A 22,166-nucleotide genomic window follows, 5' to 3' on the forward strand; every position below is an offset into this window, starting at 1 on the left:
TAGCTGCAGCAAATGTGCTTGTCAAAAGAAACCCAGAAAGCTAGGACAAAAAAACAACAACAATGCATTTGTCTCTGATTTAACTTCCAAGACATCTAGAGGTATTTGTAGTTGCAATCTATATATATAAAAGAGTGATGGCATCACGGCAGCAGACAAAACAACAAAAGTAAACACCCCACATCCTCGAAAATTGACAGAACAACCCCTCATCCATGCCTCTAGGTTGATACAACAAAAAGAAAAGAAAAATGAAGTCCTAATTAGAAGGAGAGGAATAATTGTTTTTATCCAATTGCTGCCAGTTAGAAGGCTAAGCTCCGCTCACTTGGTCTCCTAGCAACCCACTCAGCCCAGGGGACCCTTTACCCTAACTGCCAAAAGAGATCAGGCAATCCCCTACATTATCCAATTTCCATCAGGAACTGAAGACCTGGTGCTGTCGGCAGGTTTTTGAGTAATTAAATTGGACTACTGCCGATTTCTGGGCCTAAATGTATTGCACAAGATTACCCTAGCCTAAAATGATACACTTTAATATATTGGGTTTATGGTTGCCGTCCCCTTGATCTGGTCATGTAAGTGTGATTTATTGTTATAATTGTATTATTTTACTTTGTTTAATAATGTGTATTATGTTGTTATGTAATGTTTGTGTTGCTTTTATGACTGTAAACCGCCCTGAGTCCCATCCGGGAGATAGAGCGGTATATAAATAAAGTTTATTATTATTATTATTATTATTATTATTATTATTATTATTATTATTATTAACTACCACCAATTCCTCAATACTTTATTTCCCATACCACCATACTTTGCCACAGCAACGCGTGGCCAGGCACAACTAGTGGCATTATAAATCTAATTAATTGAAGAATTAATATTGGGAACCTCCTCAAGTTGACAGCAAGTTTTCTCTACTCACTTCTTTCTGTTTAAATTCAACCAGAGGATTTAAGAACTAGCTTGTTAGCTGGAAAAAACACTCCGGTCCTTCTCCTTTGATGTTGGGACCTTTCCATTTTGGGCTCTTTATTTATTACTAAGAAGATGATACTTCTAGACAACCACAAAATATTAAAATTAATTGTCTGCATTCCAAGAGGAGATAAGCCAGTTACTTACTAGTCTGTGTTAGTAGGGATGGGGGAAATTATAGGATTCTTGTTTTAGAGCAGTGGTTCTCAACCTGTGGTGCCCAGATGTTTTGGCCTTCAACTCTCAGAAATCCCAAACTGGCTGGGATTTCTGGGAGTTGTAGGCCGAAACATCTGAGGACCCACAGGTTGAGAACCACTGGTCTATGTGGACTTCCATCAAGTATGTGGTCCCCTCTTGTAAGTGTCTCCATACTTCAAATGCGGTCTTTATTGCTGGGAGTTCTTTTCCCCAAGTGGTGTAGTTCTGTTCCGTGGATATCAGTAGTACGAGGGCTGAATGAAAAGTAATGCCTCCACCTTCGTAACTCCTCAACAGATGGCAGTCCTGGTCTGCGGCAGGTCCTGGCTTGTTCAGTAGACTCTCCTCTACAGTTCCATTTGGTGGGAAGCCTTAGCATTGAACGGTTGTGTTGTTAAAGGGCGAAGTATGGAACCCTGCGCAGACGGGGAAGCCTTAGCATTGAACGGTTGTGTTGTTAAAGTGCAAAGTATGGAACCCTGTGCAGACATCGGTCAGTGCGACTTAAGCAACATGCAGTCATTGAATTCTTGACAGTAGAAGGTGTCACCCAAAGAAGATTCATCAGAGGATGCAAGCTGTTTGTGGTGATTGTGTTGATGTGAGTCCTGTGTGTTGTTGGGCAAGTAAGTTTAAAGATGTTGAGGTGGGAACATCTGGCTTGCATGACAAACAAAGAGTTGGACGTCCTGTGACAGCAACCACCGATTTTCACAAGCAAAAGGTTGACAGATTGATTCAGGATGATTGTCGTATCACTCAGAGAGAAATTTCAAGCATAATCGGCATTTCACAAGAACGTGTGGGTCACATTATTGCTTTGCTTGGGTATCGGAAGATCTGTGCATGATGGATACCCAAGATGCTTTGGGAAGTCTGCGATAAAGCATTCATATTAATCTGAAAGCCTAAAAATAACAACCTCCTTCTTGTTTCTGGGAGGTAACTGGTATAGTACTGCTTCCACTTTGGAAGTATCTATCTCTACTTTGTATTGTCGAAGACTTTCATGGCTGGAATCACTGGGTTGCTGTGAGTCTTTCGGGCTGTATGGCCATGTTTTCTACTTTCTTTGGAAAGATTTGGTGTCTACCTTTTCCACAGTAGAGAGGTCAAACTTGGCATTGAGTCCCCCTCGGGGTAGAGAAAGGTGGGATATAAATATGGTAAATAAATAAAATAAATAGAGCTGGTATACCCACAGTTGTTGGGAAAAGGCTCTTATGGGCAGCCTGGTCCAGGGAATATGCTAAGAAGTCGTTCAGGTAAATGATGACAAACTAATCAAAAGAGTCCTGGAATATGTTATGCATTAAGTAGTGTTCATATTGTGTGTTATGCATTAAGACAGGGGTCCCCAAACTAAGGCCCGGGGACCAGATGCGGCCCTCCAAGGTCATTTACCTGGCCCCCGCCCTCAGTTTTATAATATAATATATTGTATATACATATAATATTGATAATAATATTATAATGTAATACAATATAACACTAATAATAATACCATATAATAATATTAATTATATATTCTATATTACATATAATAATACTAATAATATTACAGTATAGTGGTATAGTTCAATATAGTAATATATAATGCTAATATTGTGCTATGCTAATAATATAATATATTGTATGTACATATAATTTGTAAGCCACTCTGAGTCCCCTTTGGGGTGAGAAGGGTGTGATACAAATGTAGTAAATAAATGCAGTAAATAAATAATAAATAAATTTTAGACTTAGGCTCACTCAAAGTCTGAAATGACTTGAAGGCACACAACAACAACGACGACAACAACAACAACCCTAATTAACTTGACCATCTCATTGGCCAGAAGCAGGACCACACTTCCCATTGAAATCCTGATAAATGTATGTTGATTAAAATTGTTTTTATTTTTAAATATTGTATTGTTCTTTTATTGTTGTTGTTGTTGTTGTTGTTGTTTTTGCACTACAAATAAGACATATGCAGTGTGCATTGGAATTTGTTTGTATTTTTTTCAAATGATAATCTGGCCCCTCAACAGTCTGAAGGATTGTGGACCGGCCCTCGGCTTAAAAAGTTTGAGGACCCCTGCATTAAGTAGTGTTCATCTTCCTCCCATTGCCACCTTGGATCTGGATTTGCACTATGCAGAGAGGGAATGCTGGATGACAGATCACCTTTTTCCTTTTTGCTACCTCTAACCTTATTGTTTTGTTTTGTTTTGCATCTGAAGATCATTTGAAGTTATTTTTAACAGTCTCGCTGCCTGAACGTGCCATCCAGCATGCTGGAACATCTGTTTGCTTTCCAATTCAAATCACAAGCAACAGCAAGTGTGGAAACGCAAAAAGCACATTTCAAAAGCAACTAAATGGCTTTGTTTAATTTTTAATTTGTTCTGGATAACATGAAAGTGTATTTAATCAGCCCACAATGAAAAGAACATGCTCTTCTTACAGGGAAGAGATGGGAGAAGAGATATGAGGGAGGCAGAGGGGGCAAGCCAACGAAAGGGTTTTAATTACATTTTAAAAGAGGAGTATCATCTGGGGAGCAATTACTAACTTTTATTCTTTTTCAAGTGGCACGCATTGTCAAAGAAACACAGCATAGCCATTTTCTAAGTCTCCCTCTGGGAGGAAAGATTTCAAATATAGCAGGACAACAGCATTAACCCTGATTGTGTGGTTTAGAGTGCATCTACACCAGGCATGGGTTTGTGTTTCATTATGATGTGTATTTGTGTGATAATTGGGGACGGGCTTAGCACAGCGGGCTAAACCAATAGCTGCAGAAAAATTGAAAGGTCGGCAGTTTGAGCCCACGTCAGGGTGAGCACCTGCTGTTAGCCCCAGCTCCCTGCCCAACTAGCAGATCGAAAGCAGAAATGCGGGTAGATAAATAGGTACCACTTTTAGCGGGGTTTTAGTGCCTTTAAGGACTTCAGTCAAGAGGATGTCTAAGGATGATAAAGCTTCTTGGGATGGAAGATGGAGCAACAAAACCCCCACCCCATGACTGGAGTTGAACACAGCCTCCAAGATGCTGAAAATAAAATGGGAAATGCCTTTACTTCTGTCTGTGTATTGTTTGTCCTTGTTAATTATATAACAGAATTAAATGCTTACCATACATGTGTTCTGTAATCCACCCAGTATTAATAATAATAAAAATAGAGTAAATTAAAAGTAGTAATAATAATAATAATAATAGAGTTAAATAATAAATAATAATGATTAATAGAGTAAAATAATGAATGTAATAATACCAATAATAATAGAGAAAAATAATAATGCACCATATATACTCAAGTATAAGCTGATCTGAATATAAGCCTCCCATGACCCTCACCCGAGTATAAGCCGAGGTTTTTTTTTTCAGTCCTAAAAAAGGGCTGAAAAACCCAGCTTATACTCAAGTATATACGGTAAATAAAGTATATTATTATTTATTATTATTATGTATTGCTAGGAAGTGGTGCCAAACTGCATTAATTCTACAGTGTAGATGCACCGTTAGTCATAAATAGAGTTGGATTCTTGGGAGATAAACTAGTGATGAGACTGTGGGGTTGGCAATCTCTCTCTTTCTCTCTCTCCAGAAAAAAAGATGCTCCGATAATATAATTTACCATTCTCTTAATAATAATAATAATAATAAAATTATTATTCTCTTTCCTTTTCCTTTACTGGGTTTCTTCTTTGAGAAATACCCCTCTTCATAACCAATGGCTGAAGCCGCCGATAACATATGATAATTGTTTTCTTAGCTTATTGGAGATCATTTGAGAGGCCAGCATATTAACAAGTGATGCCTGGAGGAATACGTTTGGTCCTGTCTCGCCCTTAAGCAGCCCCCATTTGTGCACAAATATATGAATCTCCGATAATTAGGTTGCAAACGGCTCACTGGTGTAATTGGAGCTTTCCCCTTGCCTTGCCAAAACTTCAGAGTAATTTCAGGTTTCTCTAATTACCGAGCAAGTGAGCTGTAACAATTTCTTAATGTTGTGGGATAGATTGCAAATGAAATCCTACTTCCACAATATGCACATGTCTAAGTTCTGCAACTGAGTTAGTTATGATGGGCCTCAGAAAGCCCAGTCTTGCAGACGTCTTATGGCAGACGTCATTTGGGCTGTATCGGGGTATGACTTACATCATTGCTTTTTAAACTGTGGGTCCCAACCCTAAATGGGGCCCTCTTTAGCTCTGTGTTGGGGTCATGAAAAATTTGCCAATGGAAAATGTTCCCGAATGCCACCTTGGGCTCTTTTAGACATTTGCACAAATCTGTTGTGCATGGTTTACAGTGGACTCTGCAGAAGATGCTTCAGCTGTACTTCATAAAAAGGAAAACCAACCTGTTTAGCAAACCGTGCAACTACTGATTTATTATCAGTAAAGGTTTGATTTTATACCTCTATCTATATATATAAAAGAGTGATGGCATCACGGCAGCGGACAAAACAACAAAAGTAAACACCCCACAACCTCGAAAATTGACAGCACAACCCCTCATCCATGCCTCTAGGTTGATACAACAAAAAGAAAAGAAAAACAAAGTCCTAATTAGAGGGAGAGGAATAATTGCTTTTATCCAGTTGCTGCCAGTTAGAAGGCTAAGCTCCTCCCAACTTGGTCTCCTAGCAACCCAATAAAAAATAATAAAAACACTAAAAAACACTAAAAAAATTAATACAATAAAATACTATAACAGAAAATAACTAAAAATAATAAAAGAAAATAATAAAATATAATAAATAATAATAAATATATAAATAAATATTATATATATACATATATATATATATATATATATATATATATATATATATATAAATAAATACATAATAATAAATATATATTGTTTATTTATTATATAAATATAATAAATAAACAAACTACACATCCCTAGTAGAAAACAGCCAGGCTTTGAAGCAGCAAGGCTATTCACTGCAATTCCAATTGGCCACAGCAACGCGTGGCAGGGCACAGCTAGTATCTATATAAAAGAGTGATGGCATCAGGGCAGCGGACAAAACAACAAAACTACAGGCCTCCCAACCTCGAAATTTGACAACACAACCCATCATTCACGGCTCTAGGTTGATACAACAAAAAGAAAAGAAAAATAAAGTCCTAATTACAGGGAGAGGAATAATAGTTTTTATCCAATTGCTGCCAGTTTGAAGGCTAAGCTTCGCCCACTTGGTCTCCTAGCAACCTCCTCAGCCCAGGGGACAGGCACAGTTAGGCCTCACTTAGGCATCTTCCACAGATTATCAGATTTTAACTGGATTATATGGCAGTGTAGACTCAAGGCCCTTCCACACAGCTATAGAACCCATTTAGAATCTTATATTATCTGCTTTGAACTGGATTATCTTGACTCCACACTGCCAAATAATCCACTTCAATGTGCCTACTAAACATAAAGACAACCATACAACAGACATTCAATACCACCACTACCTCAACAATTTCTCACCAACACCACCAGACTTCGCCACAGCAACGCGTGGCCGGGCACAGCTAGTATTTTATAAACCTGTATACCTGTTCTCCAAGATTTTTCAAAAGTGGTGGCAAGTGGTGGCAAGTTACTTGGATATTCTGGGAAGCAGTGCAACTGGCCCTGCAGATTTGAACTTGTTGAGATTGACTAGGTGATTTATGACTAACTACTTTTTGTTGTAAGCCGCTCTGAGTCCCTTTGGGAGATGGGGCGGGATACAAATAAAGCTTCATTCATTCATTATCAATGTTGATTTGCAATCTGGATTTCTTACGAAGGTTTTTGCTGTTGCATGGAAGCAGACAGTCCTTTTTGGAGGAAGGGGAGCAGAAACAAAATGTGTTAGGTACGAGGGTTATCCAGAAAGTAGGTTATGTTTTGGAATTAAAAATGAACAAAGTATAGGAGAAAACATTTACCATATGCAGTTGAAAGCCACACCCAAATGCAACATCTCACGTAGTCGCCATTCAAATCTAGGCACTTATCATAGCGATGAATGAGTTTGGCAACTCCTTCCCCACAATACTCTGCCGCTTGCTTCCTCAACCAGCCGGTCTCCCCTTCCCAAAACGCTGCTTTGCCAGCCACACCCCATTGTTGGAAACATGTGGTTGAGGAAGCAAGCGGCAGAATTTAGTGGGGAAGGAGTTGCCAAGCTCATTCATCGCTATGGTAAGTGCCTAGATTTGAATGGCGACTACGTGAGATGTGGTATTTGGGTGTGGCTTTCAACTGCATATGGTAAATGCTTTCTCCTATACTTTGTTCATTTTTAATTCCAAAACGTAACCTACTTTCTGGATAGCTCTCGTATTTTTGTTTAAAGCTAAGCAGTTAGGTGCGGACAGCATCCATGTCCACAGTAACCTTCGGCAGGATACGAACTCTGCCAACAAGTTTTCCATTTGGATCCTATCGCTTCCCATTCCCAGCAATCGATTGTTGGGTTGGGGGAGATGGGAAGCAGGCGGTTAGTTCATTCCATTATAATTCCTGTAAACAGCTTTGTAATTGAAATCTTTTTTTTTCCTGTGTCAAGTGGCAAAATCTCCCAGGAATTAAGAAGATCTATTTTCAAACTCAGATGAAATCTTGATAGACAGTGGGAAATGTAACTTTTTTTTGACAAATATAACAGTTAACAGAAGGGTAGCAGGGAACCAAAAGGTCCTTGTTAAACACTGCTGTTTTTAATTAATTGGCCCTTCAGATCTGCTTTCTTTAAAGCTGCTAACAGCCTTAAGCTTTCCCTCAATTAATTACAAAAGACGAGTAAATTGCAGTACTTAGTGTAGCCTCCGGGTTCTTGGTCGGCCTCTGACCTAACATGTACCATTCAGAATGAATGGAAGAGGCAGTAGCAGAAATAACTCATCTTCCTTGCCCTATCTCACGGTTGGTGTTTTTGCTATTTGTTGTATCCCTTCATTGCATTTTTTGGCAAAATATGTTCAGTCGAGACCAAGAGATATCCAATGGGTTTCTAGTGGGCATTTGACCCCTGGACTCCTCAGTCCTAGTCCAACAGTCTAACACTATGCCACACTGGCTCATATTTGTTTGTCGCGTTACCTAAATTCCCCGCAATATAAGCCTTGTGTGGTACCGAGCCCTCGGTTTCCATACAAGGTTTATGGAAGGATTCCTCAGCTGCTTCTTGAGAATAACAGAGAGTTTGGAGTCCTGTAATTCTTATCTCATGGACATCGTCTACAACATTTGCAATCAACCATTTTTTTTCAACTGATTTTAAATTGTCCCAGTTTCTACCCCCTCCTTCCACTTTCCCACGTTAGGTAACACTACAAACAAAAGTGCAAATGTAATGTGTACTCAACTCAGTAGGAAAGGGAGAAGAAAGAAGGAGACTGTGGGCTCTTCCAAGCAGACCAAAATCCCGAGCGGAACTGGGATTTAAAGTGCTGGGATTTTAGGCCACACAGAGGGCCCAAACCCTGCAATTTTGGTGGTGGGTGGCTAAATGTCCTGCCAAGTCGATCAGAGATCTCTGGTATGTTTCTTTTCTAGCCTTAACTGGAGATCCCTGGTAGCTCCTATCCAAGTACTAAGCAGCCTAACTCTGTCTAGCTTCTAAAGTCGGGCAAGATCGGGGTGTTTTCAGGGTGTTGTAGACTTCCAACAGTGCAATAAGGTAGTTAAGTATTATTTATTTATTATTATTATTATTTATTTCCATCATTTCTATCCCGCCCTTCTCACCCGAAGGGACTCAGAGAGGCTTACAAAACTGGCAGAATTCGATGACAATACAGCGTTCCCTCACAACCTCGCGGTTCACTTTTTGCGGATTCGCTGTTTTGCGGTTTGTCAATAAACTCTAAAAGACTATTATAAATCATAAAAAATTACAATTTACAGCCTAAGGAAGAGAGGAAGGAGAAGCCAACGGGAGCCCAAGCAACAATGGGAGGAGCCCAAGTGGCAACGGGAGGAGCCCAAGCGGCAACGGGAGGAGCCCAAGCGGCAACGGGAGGAGCCCAAGCGGCAACGGGAGGAGCCCAAGAGGCAACGGGAGGAGCCCAAGAGGCAACGGGAGGAGCCCAAGCGGCAACGGGAGGAGCCCAAGCGGCAACGGGAGGAGCCCAAGCGGCAACGGGAGGAGCCCAAGCGGCAATGGGAGGAGCCCAAGTGGCAACGGGAGCAGCCCAAGTGGCAATGGGAGGAGCCCAAGTGGCAACGGGAGGAGAAGGAGGCGATTTATCAACACACAATGGGTTGATAAAGACTTAAAATAGTGTATAACTACTAAAATAATGTATAAATATTAAAATTAATATAGTGCCCCTACTTCACGGATTTTCACTCATTGCAGGTGGTCCTGGAACCTAACCCCCGCAATAAGTGAGGGAACACTGTACACAACAATACAAAAGAATAAAAACATAAGCAGTTAAACATAAGTATCTAGTCATATGACCCTTATACCGAGATCTGAACACATGTATTCAATATATCACAGTACTATTTCTAGTTTTCAAAAAATACTATTGTATTAAAAGTGTGTGTGTGTGTAAGCTGCACCGTCTATCAGCTCCTTTCCAGCAGCATCTGGCAGCTGGCAGTATATTGCCTCTTCGCTCGGATATTTACTATTGCAGGGCTTTTATCATCTGAGCAAAGCAAATTTATGTTTGGCAAAAAGAGACTACAATAATATTGATTGACATCTTATTTGATTTCATGGCTTCGTTTTTGACACTGTGTATGTTTTATTGATTATCTCGTGGCAGAAGGAAGACATGGCGGAGAAAAACCCAAGGCATCAAACAAGCTGCCAACCTACTCACTCTCTTTTCCTAGACGGAGACTTGATTTCCAGAGAAAGGCAGGCATCCCATTCTTAGTCAGCTGAGATGACATTTCAGCACTTCAAACAGTCAGTAGGTGTTTTGCTATTGTTTTCCTACAAACCAAGATCAAATTAACAAAGTGGTAACCATGGTAGCAAAGCTAAGAAGTTGTGATGACACGAGAAGCGGTTATTACTTTCATTTCTTTTTCCAAAATATTTTTTTCCTGATAGCATCTCAAATATATGAGATTCATTGACCTGTGGATGATGGAGCCCTGAGGACTTGATTATATGAACCGCTCCGAGTCCCCACTGGGGAGATGGGGCGGGGTATAAAAATAAAGTTATTATTATTATTATTATTATTATTATTATTATTATTATTATTATTATTATTATTATTATTTTATTATGACACAGCAAACAAGGTAGATATGCTGGATCTCATATCACAAAATCACACTTCCCAAGTGTCTAGGACTGAGTGATGTATTTTCAGATGATGCGTGCAGATCCCAGTCGGGTGGCCTTTTGCAGTTGGCAGATCGTAACTTTGTCAATGTCTATTGTTTCCAAATGCCGGCTGAGCTCTTTTGGCACGGCACCCAGTGTGCCCATCACCACCGGGACCACCTGCACTGGTTTCTTCCAGAGTCTTTGAAGTTCAGTCTTGAGGTCCTGATAGCGGCTGAGTTTTTCCTGTTGTTTTTCGTCAATGCGACTGTCACCTGGGATGGCGACATCAATGATCCAAACCTTTTTCTTTTCCACAACCGTGATGTCTGGTGTGTTGTGTTCCAGAACTTTGTAAGTCTGGATTCGGAAGTCCCACAGTATCTTTGCGTGCTCATTTTCCAATACTTTTGCAGGTTTGTGATCCCACCAGCTCTTTACTGCTGGGAGGTGGTACTTGAGGCATAAGTTCCAATGAATCATTTGGGCCACCTAGTTGTGCCTCTGTTTGTAGTCTGTCTGTGCAATTTTCTTACAGCAATTTTCTTATTTCTGCCAGTTTTAGAGCTTTAAATCCAGCTTTTTCCCTGTGAGTTGCTTCTCCCTCACAATGGTGAGAACTTTCAGGAAATATCTGTGTGGTGTGGGTATTTTACTGAATGGATGTTACATTGGAAAAACTAAATGGCTGCTAGAAACATTAATCTATCGTTAGATATAGTATGCCCTTTACTCCATGCTAGGTATGGAGTTGCAATGCTTTAATTTTGTTGATGTGTTGAATAAAGATGGTGTGGGAGGCCACAACAACGTCCCGGCGAAGGTTTTGCATTCTTTTTCCCACCCTGAACAACAAATGTGCCTAATTGCAATACACTCATATGTGCTATATAATGAGCATCCCATAGGAAATACATAATTGTGCCTCCTCCATCATAATTAGAAATCAGACCAGGGTGACGGCAAATGAATTCCCCAAGTGCTGGGTGTCAGCTGCATTCAGCACTGACAAGGGGAATGGAAGAAAAGAGAGAAATTAGGTCCATGTCTATTTGGAGAGGGAGCTGCTTTGAATGTCATGATGCGAAATCTTGCAGATGCAAATAATATTTGTCACTCAGTGGAGTGACTGCAATTGAAATGTCTATCTTCTCATCACAGAGCTCTTTTTAATGATTTTTAAAATCATTTCGCAACACAGGTTCTGTTCCACTTCCTCGCTGACTTTCCAGTCTGAAAGCTTTAGACAGATTTTAATAGGACTAGGCTAATTCAAGAGTTGTATAGGTGGTGTCTAATGGAACGGAGCTAGAACTCTAGCAGTGCCAGCAGAGGCGGTCCACTGGCAAGGCCAATTAGGCACTTGCCTGTGGTGCATTATTACCGGGGGCGCCATCGAGGCGCCCCCGCGTGTGCCGGGAGTCCCGGCCTGCCTAGGCCGCTCCGCGTGGTGCCAGGTTGAAGCAATCGCTCTGCGTGGTGCCAGGCAATCGACCATGCGGACAGGTGGGCCTGGTCGATGGGCCTGTGCATATGCGCAGGCCTTCCAATCAACCAGGTGTGCAGGCCTTCCAATAGCTCTACATGGGGCTGCCTTCGAAAACAATTTGGAAACTTCAGCTGGCCCAACGGATGGCAGCCAGGTTGCTCACCGGAGTGGCGTACAAGGAACATACCACTCCCCGTTATGTCAGCTCCACTGGCTGTTAATGTATTTATTTATTTATTTATTTATCTATTTGTTAGCGACATTTATATCCCACCCTTCTCACCCCAAAGGGGACTCAGGGCAGTTTACAAGTTATAGGTACATGCAATATATTGGTATAGCACAATATAAGCATTATATATTACTATATTGTACTATAACACTATACTGCAATATTATTAGTAATATTACATGTAATATATAATATACAGTTATAATAATGTATTATTATTATATTGTATTAAATTATAATATTATTATCAATCTTATATGTTTTTAGGGCTGAAAAAGCTCCCCTCGTCTTATACTCGAGTGAGGGTCCTGGCCGGCTTCTATTCAGGTTGGCTTATACTTGAGTATATAGGTATTCAGAGTTGGACAGTCTTATCTTATTAAAGTCTTAATATTATCTTAAATTACAGTTTTATATATTCAAAAACATTTAAACTCCTGATGCCTCAATAATGCAATTTTATTAATATCTATTTTTATTTTTGAATTTGACCTGCTGCATTTCCCACCCTCATCTTATACTCGAGTCAATAAGTTTTCCCAGTTTTTGTGGTAAAATTAGGTGCCTCGGCTTATATTCGGGTCAGCTTATACTCGAGTATATACGGTAGTTTAATGAGTATAAACTAAGGCTATTGATGCTTTTCTTGTGTGTGTATATCGGGTCACGGTGGCGCAGTAAGTTAAACCGCTGAGCTCCGAAACTTACTGACTGAAAGGTCGGTGGTTTGAATCCGCAGACAGGGTGAGCTCCCGCTGTTAGCCCCAGCTTCTGACAACCTAGAAGTTCAAAAACATGCAATTTCCCCTTTTTAGTTTAAGGGATCATGAGGTATTCTACTCGAGTATATATGGGTAAATAAATTTCCCATCATGAGCTTGGGAAGGAGGCAATACAATAGCCTTGCTCCGAAATGTGTTCCATGTGTTGGGGAAATAAAAAAGGGGGAAATGGAGAAAACAAATGCACCTAATTTCATACTTGGGAAAAACCTATGGTTTGTTCAAAATCTGAATTCTGGCAGGACTGTAATAGGATACAGTGAAGGTTGAGGAAAAGCCAAAGCTTTATTACCTGCACATGGTCCCTTAGCCACTGCGCCGAGTGAAATCTATGTCAGGTGAGGTCTGAACTAAACATTGAAATTCATAACACTTTTATCCTCCCCTTTCCTCAAGGCCAGCACCATCAGCAATTTTCCAAATTTTATATTCACAGCATGTTTCCCTGTAACTGTTTGGACCGACACTCGTGACACTTGTTTGTGCACATTCGGCAGAAATCAAATAAAAATAGAGATGATTCTTTTGTTTTGTAAGCCAAACCCTCTGTCCCATCTGTTGGTCTTTTTTTTCCCTCCATCGAAAGCACGCAGTGTTTTCGGAGTCACATTCTGTGTCCTCGGGTATATTCTTCTACGCTTCCATCCATTCTCGCCAGTGGTATAATACTGCCTGTGTGTTTATATATATTCAGGCAATAATATTCATCGGGCAACAAAGAAGCAAACAAAATATCAGTAGCCACATCTGTTGTGTTTGGTGATTTTCAGTGTCTGCAATCTGTCAGCCCTGCAGTGAGCTCTTGGATTGTGATAGTGAGTTGTCTTGTTTATGCATCTGTCTCTGTCTGTAGTCATCTACTCCTGGGTGTAAGGCTTTGGTGATCCAGAAAATCTGGAAAAATTGTGGGCTAGACAATGCTACTGATAGGTGGTTTGAAAACAGCCCAGCTGAAAGGGATCTAGGAGTATTAGTAGACCATAAGCTGAACAATGTGATGCAGCAGCTTAAAAAAGCCAATTCTAGTCTGTATCAAGAGGAGTATGCTGTCTCTCAAGGTAAGGAATAATACTGCTCTGTTCTGTTTTTTGTACTGTGTCCAATTCTGTCAATAACATTGCAATATAGTCGTATAGTACAATATAATAATATATAATGCTCATATTATACTATACTATTATAATATATTGTATATACATATAATATTGATAATAATATAATGTAATACAGTATAATAACACACTATTATAATTGTATATATTACATGTAATATTACTAATAATATCGCAATATAGTCGTATAGTACAATATAATAATATATAATGCTTATATTGTGCTATACTAAGTAATATAATATATTGTATGTATATATAACTTGTAAGCCGCCCTGAGTCCCCTTCAGGGTGAAAAGGGCGGGATATAAATTTTGCTAATAAATAAATAAATAAATAAATAAAAATAGCCACATTTATATATTGAAGGGAGAGTAAGCCTTTTTAGAGCACATTTCCTGAAAGAAGAATCAGGAAAATAAGATTTTGATGGCAAACAGAAGGTCGGCTCCTGTCCTCCCATCCTTTTTGCCTTGTGTTGCACTTTGAAATGGTCGTATGACTGGTCAAATAAATAATAATAATAATAATAATAATAATAATAATAATAATAATAATTATTATTATTATTGAAGGGAGAGTCAGCTTGTTCTGTACTGCTGTGCTTCAAAGCCTGGCTGGTTCCTGCCTGGGGGAATCCTTTATTCTGAGGTGTTAGCTGGCCCTGATTGTTTCCTGCCTGGAATTCCCATGTTTTCTGAGTGTTGTTCTTTATTTACTCTCCTGATTTTAATAATAATATTATTATTATAATACTTTATTTATATCCCGCCGCCATCTCCCAGAGGGACTCGGGACGGCTCCAACAGCCTGTCACGAAGAAATAAACAATGATGATTCTCTTGAAAGAAGCCCATTCAACCTGTTTTAAAGACCCCCAAATATAGAGAGTAGATTTGCCAGACATGTTCACAGAGAAACATGGAGCTGTTAAGGTTTAGTTCAGGTGAAATATTTGATCTTGTTAACATGATGTGATCTTCCGTACACAGCGTTTCAATGTACAGAGTACACACTGCGCTCCGATCTGACTCTGTGTAAATATGAGCTTTGGGGGATATTATTAGAAATTTCCAAGCTTCTAGTTTTTCACCTTCCGCTGATAAGCTCTACAGGTCTCCGAGATATCCGTGGTACATATTGTATCTTTCCATGCTGCTTGTAGTAACACAGTGCCAGAAATCCCCGACATGCAAATGCAGTGAGAAGGTCGCTGCACCGTCAGAATAGCACATTAAACATTAAATGTTCCATTTGTACAAACAAGTGGCATCATGCCAAGGCAACTCCAAAACAATTACATTTTCAGCCATACCCATTCCTTTCACAGTAGTGCCATTTGTAAGCCATCTTAAGTCCCCCCAGGGGTTGAGAAATATGGTAAATAAATACTATAAGCCTAGTTTTTCAGCCCTTTTTTACGGCTGAAAAAGCTCCCCTCGGCTTATACTCGAGTGAGGGTCCTGGCCTCGAGTCAATAAGTTTTCCCAGTTTGTGTGGTAAAATTAGGTGCCTCGGCTTATATTCGGATCGGCTTATACTCGAGTATATATGGTATATTGGTAAGGTAAAGGTAAAGGTTTCCCCTGACGTTAAGTCTAGCCGTGTCCAACTCTGGGGGTTTCAATTCCCATTTTTAAACCAAAGAGCCGGCATTGTCCGTAGACACCTCCTAGGTCATGTGGCTGGCATGACTGCATGGAGCGCCGTTGTCTTCCTGCCGGAGTGGTACCTATTGATCTACTCACATTTGCATATTTTCGAACTGCTATGTTGGCAGAAGCTGGGGCTAACAGCGGGAGCTCACCCCGCTCCCTGGATTCAAACCGCCGACCTTTCAGTCAGCAAGTCCACCTCAGTGGTTTAATCTGCTGCGCTATCAGGGGCTCCTAGATATAATTGGTACTGTTCTGTTATCTGGGCAGAGGCCACAAGGTGGCGGTAGAGAGTGGATAGTTTATTTTGCAGGTAAAGGAGGTTGAAGGAGTAAAACCATTTCCACTGTTTACATTTTTAAATGACTTAATTAGGAAATTGCTACCATCTCGTGACCATTTGATCTAACTGCAAGCAAAATACTGTGACTTAGTGGACAATAATAATAATAATAATAATAGAGTTCTGGAACACAACACACCAGACATCACAGTTGTGGAAAAGAAAAAGGTTTGGATCATTGATGTCGCCATCCCAGGTGACAATCGCATAGATGAAAAACAACAGGAAAAACTCAGCCGCTATCAGGACCTCAATTTCGAACTTCAAAGACTCTGGCAGAAACCAGTACAGGTGGTCCCGGTGGTGATGGGCACACTGGGTGCCGTGCCAAAAGATCTCAGACGGCATTTGGAAACAATAGACATTGACAAAATTATGATCTGCCAACTGCAAAAGGCCACCCTGCTGGGATCTGCACACATCATCCGAAAATACATCACACAGTCCTAAACACTTGGGAAGTGTTCAACTTGTGATTTTGTGATACGAAATCCAGCATGTCTATCTTGTTTGCTGTGTCATAATAAAATAATAATAATAATAATAATAATAATAATAATAATACATCACACAGTCCTAGACAATTGGGAAGTGTTCGACTTGAGATTTCCACTGTCGAACACTCTCCCCGGGGCCGTGGTAGAGGCTCCTTCTTTGGAGGCTTTTAAGCAGAGGCTGGATGGCCATCTGTCGGGGGTGCTTTGAATGCGATTTCCTGCTTCTTAGCAGGGGGTTGGACTGGATGGCCCATGTGGTCTCTTCCAACTCTACTATTCTATGATTCTATGATTCTATGAGGATGCCTGCTATAGATGTGGGCGAAACGTCAGGAGAGAATATTTCTGGAACATGGTCAGACAGCCCGGAAAACACACAACAACCCTGCAAATAGCAGTTTCAGGGTTTCAGCAGTTTCCTCAGAGATCATATACCTCACAAGTTGATATAACTACTAAAATCTATATATAAAAGGGTAATGACATTTCGTCCTAGGACAAAACAACAAAACTAGACATCCCAGAAACACTAAACTTGGCAGCACAACCCCTCATCCATGCCTCTACGTTCATACAACAAACAGCTCCAGCTACTCCAGGAAACGGCCAGGCTTTGAGACTGCAAGGCTATTCACTGCTATTCCACCTGGCCAACAAAGGATTCCCATAAGCCACAGCAACGCGTGGCCGGGCAAAGCTAGTAATGCATAAATATTAAAATAAATATAGTGTCCCTACTTTGCGGATTTTCACTTATTGCGGGTGGACCTGGAACGTAACCCCCGTGAGGTGAGTCACAACCTCTGAGGATGCCTGTCATAGATGTGGGCGAAACATCAGGAGACAATGCTGCTTTGGGAACATGGCCAGACAGCCTGGAAAACACACAACAACCCCGTCATTCCGGCCATGAAAGCCTTCGACAACACACTGTTATTTGCGCTTGAATGGAGACCTCCGTTTAGACTTCGTACACAGAAAGCTTTCCTTGAAATACATCAGGGCAGAAATCTTTTAGATAATTTTTTTTCTTTGTTTGTTTTTAAGATTCCTGCTTTCCGATACAATCTGGAGATTATTCTTTGTTTACCCACTAATGTTTGGTTCTATATGCGTAGGCCTGTGTTTTTAAAATCGATAGCTGTTTATTCTGTATATTATTTGGGGGGTGAACCATTTCAGCTCAATGGATAAATGTAGCAATTTCATCGTTTCTGGTCCAGCAGGCAATTTTTGGTCGCGTTTTACTCCTCGTCCTAACCCTGCAATCATGGCCAGTGCATTAGGAGCTGAATTTGAAGAGGATTGATCCAGTGTCCTTTGGCAATCATGTAGCCACCTTTCAAAGCATTACCAAAATGACATAGCTTTCCATTAGTGCTATTTCGTATCCAAGCATTCATTTGAGACCGAGGAGGAGGCCATTAAAGAATAAGAGAGTGCCAATCCAAACTAACAATGCCTCCGTTTCCCATGCCAATAATATATCGGGTAGAAAGGCATGGCCAACAAATATTAGAGAGCGTTTAATGTTCTTATTGTTCTTGATACAGTCCTGAGAGAGAACCCACAAAATGTGATCTAAAACTCCAAAGCACTTCGCACGATTAATATGCGGTATATCTTAAATATCTCCAGTGTGTATGCAGAGAAAATAATGGTACTGTAGTATGATCTCTTATTCCCCGTGAAATGTTGAATTGACGTTCGGCATAGAGATGGAGTCCAAATCCAACCACACTGAATCCTGATGAAAAATGCATACCGTATATAATAATAATAATAATAATAATAATAATAATAATAATACTTTATTTATACCCCGCCACCATCTCCCCATGGGGACTCGGGGCGGCTTACATGGGGCAGAGGCACAAACAACACAAGGACAAAATATAAGCAACATAATACAATCTATCTATATATATAAAAGAGTGATGGCATCACGGCGACCCACAAAACAACAAAACTACAGGCCCCCCAACGTTGAAATTTGACAACACAACCCATCATCCACGCCTCTAGGTTGATACAACAAAAAGTAAAGAAAAATAAAGTTCTAATTAGAGAGAGAGGAATAATTGCTTTTATCCAATTGCTGCCAGTTAGAAGGCTAAGCTCCTCCAACTTGGTCTCCTAGCAACCCAATTAAAAAAAAATAAAAAACACTAAAAAAATTAATACAATAAAATACTATAACAGAAAATAACTAAAAATAATACAAGAAAATAATAAAATATAATAAATAAAAATATAACTTACAATAAAAATAATAAAAAAAGGCAAATAACGTCAAATAAAAATTACACAACAATTTCTAACCAGTACCACCACCACTTTGCCACAGCAACGCGTGGCCGGGCACAGTAATGCAATATATCAATTAAAACAACAATACAGGATAAAAAATTACATTAAAAACACATAAAAGGCAAGACCGTAATAAATACAGGATAGATTATTAAAAACCCTCTGGGGCTGATTCATTAATGACTGTATTCATTAATGACTATATACTCGAGTATAAGCCGACCCGAGCATAAGCCGAGGGTGGGAAATGAAGCAGCTACTGGTAAAGTTCAAAATAAAAATAGATACCAATAAAATTACATTAATTGAGGCATCAATAGGTTAAATAATGTATATATATGGATATAGATATACAGGTACAGGGATCTATATGTATATAGGATTTGCAAGGACCTGCAAACATATGAGGCGAAAATTCATATATAAAATTAATGTATATAGATAGATATATAAGTACATAGGGATTGTGTGTGTGTGTGTGTGTGTGTGTGTGTGTGTGTGTGTATATATATATATATATATATATATATATATATATATATATAATGTATATAGATAGATATATAAGTACATAGGGATTGCAAATGCATGCAGGGGGTTAATGCCTTTAACCTTTAGGAGAGTTTAACAAATATTTCAGGGGAAAATGCTTTTATAAGATTAATGGGTATATATTTTTTTTCTTCCTGACTTGCAAGGGTGTCTTTCCCTTTTCAAAACATTCTCTTGGTTAAGAGCGAGGGAGGCTTTGGAAAACACATTGATAAGGGAGGGTAAGAAAGAAATATATCATATATTGCAAGCAATGGCCTCCAAGTTCTGTTGCCTGGTCTTGACCCCATTATAAGCCGAGGGAGGCTTTTTCAGCTCAAAACAAGGGCTTATCTTCAAGTATATACTGTAGTTTTTTTACCTCACGGAGAGATCTCCTAGCTCTGATACACTTCTGGCTGATGTAAGGAACCAATGTGACTTGACTTTTATTTATAACATAATTAAGATACAGTCCAATGTTAAGACGCATCATCCAAAAAGCAAGGTCTAAGGCCGATCCAAAGTCAACTGCACATTTCAAGTAAACTTATTGCTCAATACTACTTCTCAAAAGCCTGCCCCAAAAACTCATTGCTCAATACTACTTCTCAAAAGCCTGTTCCCAAAAAAGGTTTTAATTTTCTTTCTGAAGACCTAATATCGCTTGGAAAGAAGTTCTACAACCGAGGGGCCACCACTGAAAAGGCCCTATCTCTCGTCCCGACCAATCGCACTTGCACATAATCACATCAATAGTTCTTAATAATAATAATAATAATAATAATAATAATAATAATAACACACTGTACTTATATTTTGCCCTTCTCCCCTAGGGGACTCAGAGCGGATTACAGCATTTACATACATAGGTAAACATTCAATGCCTTTACAATTATATACAACGAGACACACAAACACAAACAAAGGCTAGTGATTCTTCAGATTGTCAATCAGTGGATACTTGTTTCAATACGGAGACGGTCCTGGGCCAGCCGGAAGGAAGAATTAGTGGCTAAATCTACTACAGAGGCAGAATACATAGCCATTTCCCTAGCATCAGGTGAACTTTTATGGTTTCATCAACTCCGGCATCTGAAGGCGGTGCTCATCTCTGGCTCTGGGAGGCGTATTTCTCCATTTTCAAGCCAAAAATAGAACTCCATGATTGATTTTCCTTTGGTACTTTTGTCTCCATCATTTGTGACGTATCTCATGTTGGGAAACTGGCAGGTCCTCTTTGCTAAGAGTTAAGACAGACCTGATTTGAACTGAAAGATGAGCAAGGGTTGATTTGTCAACAGATGTCTAGTTCACCTCTCCCTCTGCGCAAAGGAGGTTAATTGAAGAAAAGTGAAGGTACATAGGATACCAGAGTCTCCTGTTGAGATCCTTGGCACAGCTAAAAGATTTAATCCCCTCTTTTTCCCCCCCTGATTCATAACAGGGCCCTTTAGACTGCCATGCTTGAAGCTGGCCCAAACTGCAGTTGTGAATTTCACAGGGATTCCAGAATTTAATTACTTCTCTGATCTTGGCTCTTCGATTATGAAAATTCTCCACTCTTCTCCTGGCTGGAGAAGTGTGGTTTAATAGGGATTTGGATCAGCATCAAGGAAAGTCAGATGATGCATTCAAGAGATGGCTACTTCTCAATGGAAGTTGATGTGCCTTCAAAAGGTGCCTAAAATGGACATGATCTGGGAACAAATCTGAGCAAATAGGTGGATGAGAAGAGGAGAAAGTAAACACACACACATTTATCAGAGTTTCAGAAGTGTTCTTTTCAGTTGCCCAAAAACATCTATTCTCTCTTAAAACATCTTGGAGACAAATAAGTGGACTTCTTTAAAAGTAGCATAGTTAGTTTACTCACAAACTTCATGCATTCAGCATACAGGTACTTTGCTTATCAGTCCAATTACAGATAGGATTTGAAGTAGTTTCTCTTTGTAGATAACACAGGGCATCTTTCTTATAATAACAGTCCATAGTCTGAAACATATCTCTGTTCCGAGAATGTGCTGAAATCTCTGTCTAGTCTGAAAGTCCAATGGAGCCTGAAAACATACTGTTTCTACATTGGGTTGTTGTATGTCTTTCGGGCTGTGTGACCATGTTCCAGAAGTATTCTCTCCTGACGTTTCTCCCACATCTATGGCAGGCATCCTCAGAGGTTGCCTGAGGATGCCTTTCATAGATGTGGGCAAAACGTCAGGAGAGAATACTTCTGGAACATGGTCACACAGCCCGAAAGACATACAACAACCCTGTGATCCCGGCCATGAAAGCCTTCGACAACACATGTTTCTACATTGAAAGTTCTGCCTTTCTAAAACGGAGTCTGAGTCCTGAATAGTCCCAGATCTGGTCACATGGTCTGCAGCCCCTCCCACAATATAGAGTTAAGGAAAACTACAGACATATACAATACAGTAAGTAATCCGAATTACATACATAACAACTACGTAGTGTAGGAGGCTTGAAGAAGGTTGCTATTTCCAACACAACGTGCTTGTTTAGAACTCCTTCATTATCTTCTCTCCTTGGTTGAAACCTCAATACGTTCTTTGGGAAGGCATTAAACAGAACTAAGGAAAGATCTGCCATTCTGCTTAATGTATACATCAAAGTCAAGTTGATGAACTCGAGTGTGACATTTGTAAGAACTGGATTCTCTTTATCTTGAAACTCAAGTGGCCATTTGTAAAAGGGGACTTTTTGCTATAATCAATATATCCAGCTTGGAAGCGTC

General features: G+C 39.8%; 1 protein-coding gene across 3 annotated transcripts in view; it reads left to right on the forward strand.

Annotated features, from left to right (window-relative positions):
- The window catches only part of galnt9 (polypeptide N-acetylgalactosaminyltransferase 9), a 130,242-nt gene that overhangs the window by 25,956 nt on the left and 82,120 nt on the right, over window positions 1-22,166 (forward strand). For 2 of the 3 annotated variants that reach the window (XM_062958568.1, XM_062958569.1), the window contains exon 4: window positions 9,946-10,095. The exons of the other annotated variant lie outside the window; for it this stretch is intronic. The gene's annotated coding sequence lies outside the window, so the exon portion shown is untranslated. The remainder of the gene's footprint in view (window positions 1-9,945; window positions 10,096-22,166) is intronic. 3 annotated transcript variants of the gene reach the window in all.

Source organism: Anolis carolinensis, chromosome X (genome assembly GCF_035594765.1).
Source record: "Anolis carolinensis isolate JA03-04 chromosome X, rAnoCar3.1.pri, whole genome shotgun sequence".
NCBI classification, from domain to species: Eukaryota; Metazoa; Chordata; class Lepidosauria; order Squamata; family Dactyloidae; genus Anolis; species Anolis carolinensis.